Raw genomic sequence first — 6,547 nt, forward strand, 5'->3', positions numbered from 1 at the left:
CCTTTCCAATTGGCTATTAATTTCTTTTTCTTTTCTTTCTTTCTTTCTTTTTTTTTTTTTTGTTGTTGTTGGCATTTCATTTCTTATGGTGCATTGTGCTGGAGATCATTGTGGCAAAGCCCCCAAAACATAAGGTGGCATCATTTACCATAACAGTGCCATCAGAGGAACTGTGTCACCCTTCCAGAATTATTACTGTTACAAAAAATAACATTCATTAACTTTTTAAAAAATTTATTTATTGAATCAAAATTGATTATACATATTTCGGGGGTTTAACATTGAGATATGTTGATCAAATCAATATTACTAGTATATATTGTTACAAATTGTAATTATTCTTTATGCCCCTTGTCCAATCTCTCCCCCTTCCCCTTCTCTCCTCCTCCCCCCTCTAATTACCCTAGATTTCTTCTCTCCTTCTGAAAGAGTAATGGTTACTCTGTTGATTTGTTACCTAGATGACCTGTCCAGTGCTGAGAGGTGTGATCAGCTCCCCCAATATTATCATAGAGCAGATGCTTCTTCTGTCACTCTGAAATGGGCTTTGTAGAGAGAGACATCCTATTATTTTCTTTATCTCTGCTGGTGACTCTCCTTGTGTCAATGCACTCCAGTGGTTGGTGGACCATCTGCATGGTGGTTGTGGCATCTAGTCGCTTTCACAGCAGCCATGGTTATTGTGGTGGCTATGGTGGGCCACCCACAGGGAGGTGATGTTTTTGGCATGCCCCTTGGCTCTGGCAGTGTGCCTGATTGTAGGGTGTGTCTTGTCCCCAGATCCATGCCCCAGGCCCCCTGGGTGGGCCCTGAGGCACTGCATTCATTAATCTTTAAACGTGGTGTGATTATCACCATCACATTTAGGAAATCAAGCTCCCATTGCTTTATTCATTTCTTCTAAAATGTAACATTTCCAGTTAGTTTCAGACTTCCACTTTTTCACAGAACAGTTTATTCTTTCTTGTTTACTGAATTTGAGGGTTTATGAAATATTCTTCTTATTAGAGCCTATTGCTTTGGTTTTTGGATGCCTAATTAGGACACTTCTCTCAGTACAAAATAAACCAGAGGTAGAAGAGGGAGTGAGGTGACTATTCCTACTTTGTGACAAATCAGAGAAATGCCCCTAGACCCTGCCTTTGGACTCCTGGGGGTAGGGTGGAGAGGCCCTTCAGCCCAGCCATGGGCCAGAAGAATGGAGCACTGCCGCTGGAGCTCAGGGGGAGGGAGAGGCTGTCATATACACAGGAACAGCAGGTAGGCCTCACCTGCCCTGCCTCCCCCTTCAGACTCACCTGGCAGCTGCAACAGCCTTGCCCACGTGATCGACGCCCTCCCCTACTCAACCTCATGATGCCCTTTTCTGGTTCTCCCTCCTCTTCCTTTTCAATATTTCCATTAGTGTTCTTATTTAGCCACATTTCTCCTAAATATTGGAAAAGTGAAGGCCAGGTGAGACTGGTCACCTCCAGGAATGGCTTCTATAGGAAATAACCTTGAAGGCCTTACAGAGCCTCCTCCAGACTGTGATCCCACCAGCGATGAGGAAGAGGGATTTAGCAGGACCTAGGCAGAGCGTTAAGTACAGTCGGACCAGGAAAGGGCAAATCTCATTGTTGCCGTTTCTCTATCTGTTACTCTGAGAAGCTCTCAGTTCAGGGCCACTGTGACCATAGGCGATGAGGAAGAGGGATTTAGCAGGACCTAGGCAGAGCGTTAAGTACAGTCGGACCAGGAAAGGGCAAATCTCCTTGTTGCCGTTTCTCTATCTGTTACTCTGAGAAGCTCTCAGTTCAGGGCCACTGTGACCATAGCACGCTCTTACATTTGTTAATCTCTCTCTGCAGAGAAGATGCTGACCTCAGGCTCAGAGTCTTGGCAGGCGCCAGCATCTAGCTAGAATTTAAGTATGTTGTTTTCCTTTGGGGGGCTTATTTATTTATTTAGGTTACCTTCTACTTATGGCAAAAGGTACTACTGTTTCATACACCGTCATGCTTTCCTCTGCACAGACAGTGTTCAGATAGAGCAATAAACCATGAAGATGTACAAGAAAGATTGCAGTTTGAAGACTGTGTCTCAGCAGCACGTAAGAATCCCCAGGACACTCGTCAAATTCCCAAAGCCTAGGCCCTTCCCCAGACCGATTCCATTAGAAACTCAGGCTGGGATCTAAGTGTGCATGTTTGTTAAAGCTCCAGGTGACTTCAATGTGTAGTCAACCTCAAGAACACCAAAGAAGCTGGATCGGCATCTGGAACAAGGACACTCTCATGGCCAAGGAGAACCACAGCCTTAAAATCTCAGTCTAGAGAATTATATAGAACTTTAGTGCTGGAGGGGCCCGAGAACCCAGAGCTCAGATCCTCATTTCGTAAGAAAGGCCAAGTGATTCCTTGCTGGGAGTCACTCCCCAGAGTGCCTGGGCCGGGGCCCTTCCCAGCATCATGCTGCTTTTGTGGGGAATGTAATCACCTCAGTTGTGAATTGATCCTAAAGGAAACTGTATAGTCTTTGGGGGGCATGTGCTAAAAACATAAAAAATTAGAAGTTTGGCTCAGGAGGCACCAGGGACATTCCTCAAAGCATGGTCCATGGTTTGAAAGTGCTGGATTAAACAAACTGAAATGAGTTTCATCACTGCAGGACGTCTCAGGGCCTTTAATTCAGTCATGTGTGCAGGGAATCTCCAAAAGGAAGATGTGCAGGCAGTACTTACCTGCTCCTTTATGTGGAGCATCTCACAGGACTAGCCTTTCTTGGGGAAATATTAGGAGGACACAGTTTCTAGGAGCTCTGGCCCACTCTCTCTCTTACGCTGCTTTATTTCGCCCAACAGTACTCATCCCTTATATACTGTTCCTTGCCTTGTCTTCCTCAGTAAGACATGAGCTCCTCGAGGAGAGGGACTTCAGCTTCACTGCCACATCCCCAGCACCTTCAACAGCGCCCAGCCCTTAATAAATAAAGGACGGAATGAGCAGTCTCTTAAAACACAAGTCACCGTGGCTACCTGGGGGATTCCTCCTACTTACGGCTGAGAGTCTCTCACCACAACTTTAGGCTGAATTTAGCGGTCTGCATGCTATAGACAACCTGGTGTCATTTGGGCTAATATCCAGGCTCTGGCACTAATTAATTCTATAACCCTGGGCAAGTCAACTGACTCTACTGAGCCACACTTTCCTCATGTGGTAAAATAAGTGGGCTGGGTTAGGCAAACTCCAAATGTCCGTCTCGGTTATTTTATGACAAGTGGTTAAACTAAAGTATCTGATATAATTGAGGATTTTTAATTTCTCCTTGGAGTTCTATCAGGTTTTGCTTCATGTAGTTTGAAGCTCTGTTATCAGGTCCATAAATATTTAAGATTGTTATATCGTCTTGATGAATGGACCATTTTATCACTATGCAATGACCTTCTTTTTCCTTGATAATATTCTATGCTCTGAAATCTACATTGTCTGACATAAATATGTCCATTCCAGCTGTTTCAAAAACTGGTGTTAGCCTGGTACATCTTTTCCGTTATTTTATTTTTAGCCTATTGTGTCTTTTTATTTAACATGGGTTCCTTGCAGGTAGCATATGGTTGTTTCTTGCCTTTTAAAAAAAATCCAATCTCTTAGTCCTTGCCGTCAAATTGAAGCAACGAGACCATTTAAATTTAATGCAATTATTTATACTGTTAGGTTCAAACTAACCATCTTGATCTTTGTTTCCTGTTTGTCCCATCTTTGACCTTTACCCTTTCCACCCTTTTCTGCCTACTGTTGGACTGATTATCTTTTTTATAGCAACTTTCTTTGAGATATAATTCACATATTATATACTCCACCCATTTAAAGTGTACACTTCAATGATTCTTTGCATAGACACAAATGTGAAATCATCTCCATCAGCTGCAGAACATTTTGATCACGGCCAGAAGAAACTCCGAACTCTTTAGCGATCTCCGTTCCTACCCCTCCCCCAGCCCTCAGCAAACACTAATCCACTATCTGTCTCTGTAGATTTGCCTATTCTGGACATTTCATATAACTGGAATCCTATAATATGGATCTTTTGTGACTGGTTTCTTTCATTTCGCATAACGCTTTAAGGATTCTCTATGTTACAGAATATGTCAGTACTTCATTCATCTTTTTGAATGAATTCCACTGCGTGGACATTGGTTTATCCGCTCATCAGCCGCTGGATGTTTAGATTGTTTTCACCTTTTGGTTATTACAGATAATGCTGCTGTAAACATTCACGCATAAGTTTTTGTGTGGACGTCTGTTTCATTCCTCCTGGGTGCACACCTAAGAATGGAATTGCTGGGTCATGTGGAAACTCTACATTTAACTGTGTGAGGAACCTCCAGACTGTTCCGAAGTGGCTGCCCCATTCACACTCCCACCAGCAGCGTAAGAGCCTCCTTATTTCTCCACACTATAGCCAGCGTCGGTCAGTGTCTGTCTTTTTTGCCCGTAGCTGTACTGGGAGGTTCAAAGTATTATCTCAATAGGGTTTGATTTGCATTTCCCTGATGACTAATGATGTTGAGCATCTTGTCGTGTGCTTACTGGGTCTCCACACTGTAGCCAGCGTCGGTCAGTGTCTGTCTTTTTTGCCCGTAGCTGTACTGGGAGGTTCAAAGTATTATCTCAATAGGGGTTTGATTTGCATTTCCCTGATGACTAATGATGTTGAGCATCTTGTCGTGTGCTTACTGGCCAAGTGCATATCTCCTCTGGTGGACTGATTATTTTCATGATTTAATTTTATCTCCTTTGTGGCGTGTTAGCTGCAATTCTTTGTGTCACTGTTCAGTGGTTACTTAGGGTTTATAGTATGCCTCTTCGGCTTATCACTGTCTCCCTCCAGGTTCAAGAACCCTACGAGAGTTTACTTCTATTTCTGCACTCTTTGCTTTTGTGTTATTGTCATTGTATCTCTAAGTATATCAGACACTCTTCCTGCTGCTGTGTTATCCTTAGGGAAGAAGACTTGTCATGGGTAGCTGGAGGAGGGAAAATAAGTGGGTTAGTTTTTTAGGATTTTGCATTGTTCCTGGAGGGTAGGACTGGCTCAGCTGTCTGGATCATCCAGAGAGAATCTCAAGAGGGCCCTGGGACTTCCAGTCAAGATGGCAGAATAGACTGTCCCCCGTGTCACTCTCTCCCACAAGTAAACCAATTTACAACTGTTAAAAAGTAACAACAGCCAAGATAGGGCCACTAGAGCTCAGGGGAAGAGGAGGAGAGACCTACGGAGTGCATGAAGGCAGGAGAAGCCAGGAGGAAAGCAAGAAAGAATCACTCCAACCATTTCCAATTCCAGCCGCTTCCAAGCTGGAGCTGGTGAGCACACAGAGCAAGAGCTGAGAAAAGCTGCAGCTGTGCCCTTCCTATGAAGTTGTTTGAAGGTGGAGGGGAGAAGAGGGCCTCGTGACCCTCAGGCCAGCAAGACCACAAACAGGGTTCCCGTGGATGCACATAGGAGTGAGGGGCCACAACAACTAAAAAAAAGGAGCCACTCAGAGACTGATGAGTAATTGCTAGGGACTGCTGCATGGCCCGTCCGATGGGAAGTGTTTGGAGTGCAGGCCGTGGGGGAGACGGGCCCACCAGGAGGACACTGGGGCACAGCATGGACAGCTGACCTGCCCCCCCATCAGCACAGAACCACTCAGTGGAGACTGGTCAGGAAAATAGAACTGCAGGGGGTGCAGTTTACTGAAAAGACTCAGGCCCAGACCAGAGTTTCCACACAACCCAGGTGCACTGACCTCACAAGACCCGGAAGTGCTTACAAGGTCAACCCTTAAAACCTGAGCTGCACAAAAAGCCTTCCCCAGGGAATCAGCAGCAAAGCAGCAATTGGGCTCAACCACAGGGCTCACGTGCTGGTCCCCACAGGAAGTTCCCCCATTTTAGAAGTAAGCAAAGGACAACAAATTAGTTCCAGCACAGAGTTTAAGTGGTGGGAACAGCAAATAACCCGACACAGAACTGAAAGAAAAACAAAGTACGCACAAACAGAGACAAGGTTGATATTAACTAGTAAAGGTCTAACACTACCGAAGAACACCTGTAAAACCTAGAAGGACCAGAAGCGCCCTGGGCTCCCAAGCCAGGGAGGGGGAAGCACAGGGGGCCTCAGCCATGACCCCTGACACCCACAACCAGCCCAGCAATGACCACCAGGCTGCGGCAGAAAGTGCCCTCAGCCCCAGAGCTGGGGCACTAGGGGGGCCGAGGGCTTTAGCCACACGCCCCTGACAGCTGCATCCAGCCCAGTAACAACCGAACCACGCTGGAAGCCCCCTGGCCTCCCCTGCAGGAATAGGGGTGCCGTGGGTCTTGACCACACCCCCCTCCTGCCTCCTTCTCCCACCCTATTTCCTTCCCCTTTCTCCTCTCCCTCTCCCCCCAACTGCTCCGCAACATCTTAGAATGTATAAAAATAATAATATTAATAAATAAAAAAAACTTAAGAAAAAAAAAAAGAGAGCCCTGAACACAAATGCAGAGAAAATGGGGGAGAACTTAGAACGGTA

Source organism: Galeopterus variegatus, unplaced genomic scaffold (assembly GCF_000696425.1).
Source record: "Galeopterus variegatus unplaced genomic scaffold, G_variegatus-3.0.2 Scaffold2947, whole genome shotgun sequence".
NCBI lineage: Eukaryota > Metazoa > Chordata > Mammalia > Dermoptera > Cynocephalidae > Galeopterus > Galeopterus variegatus.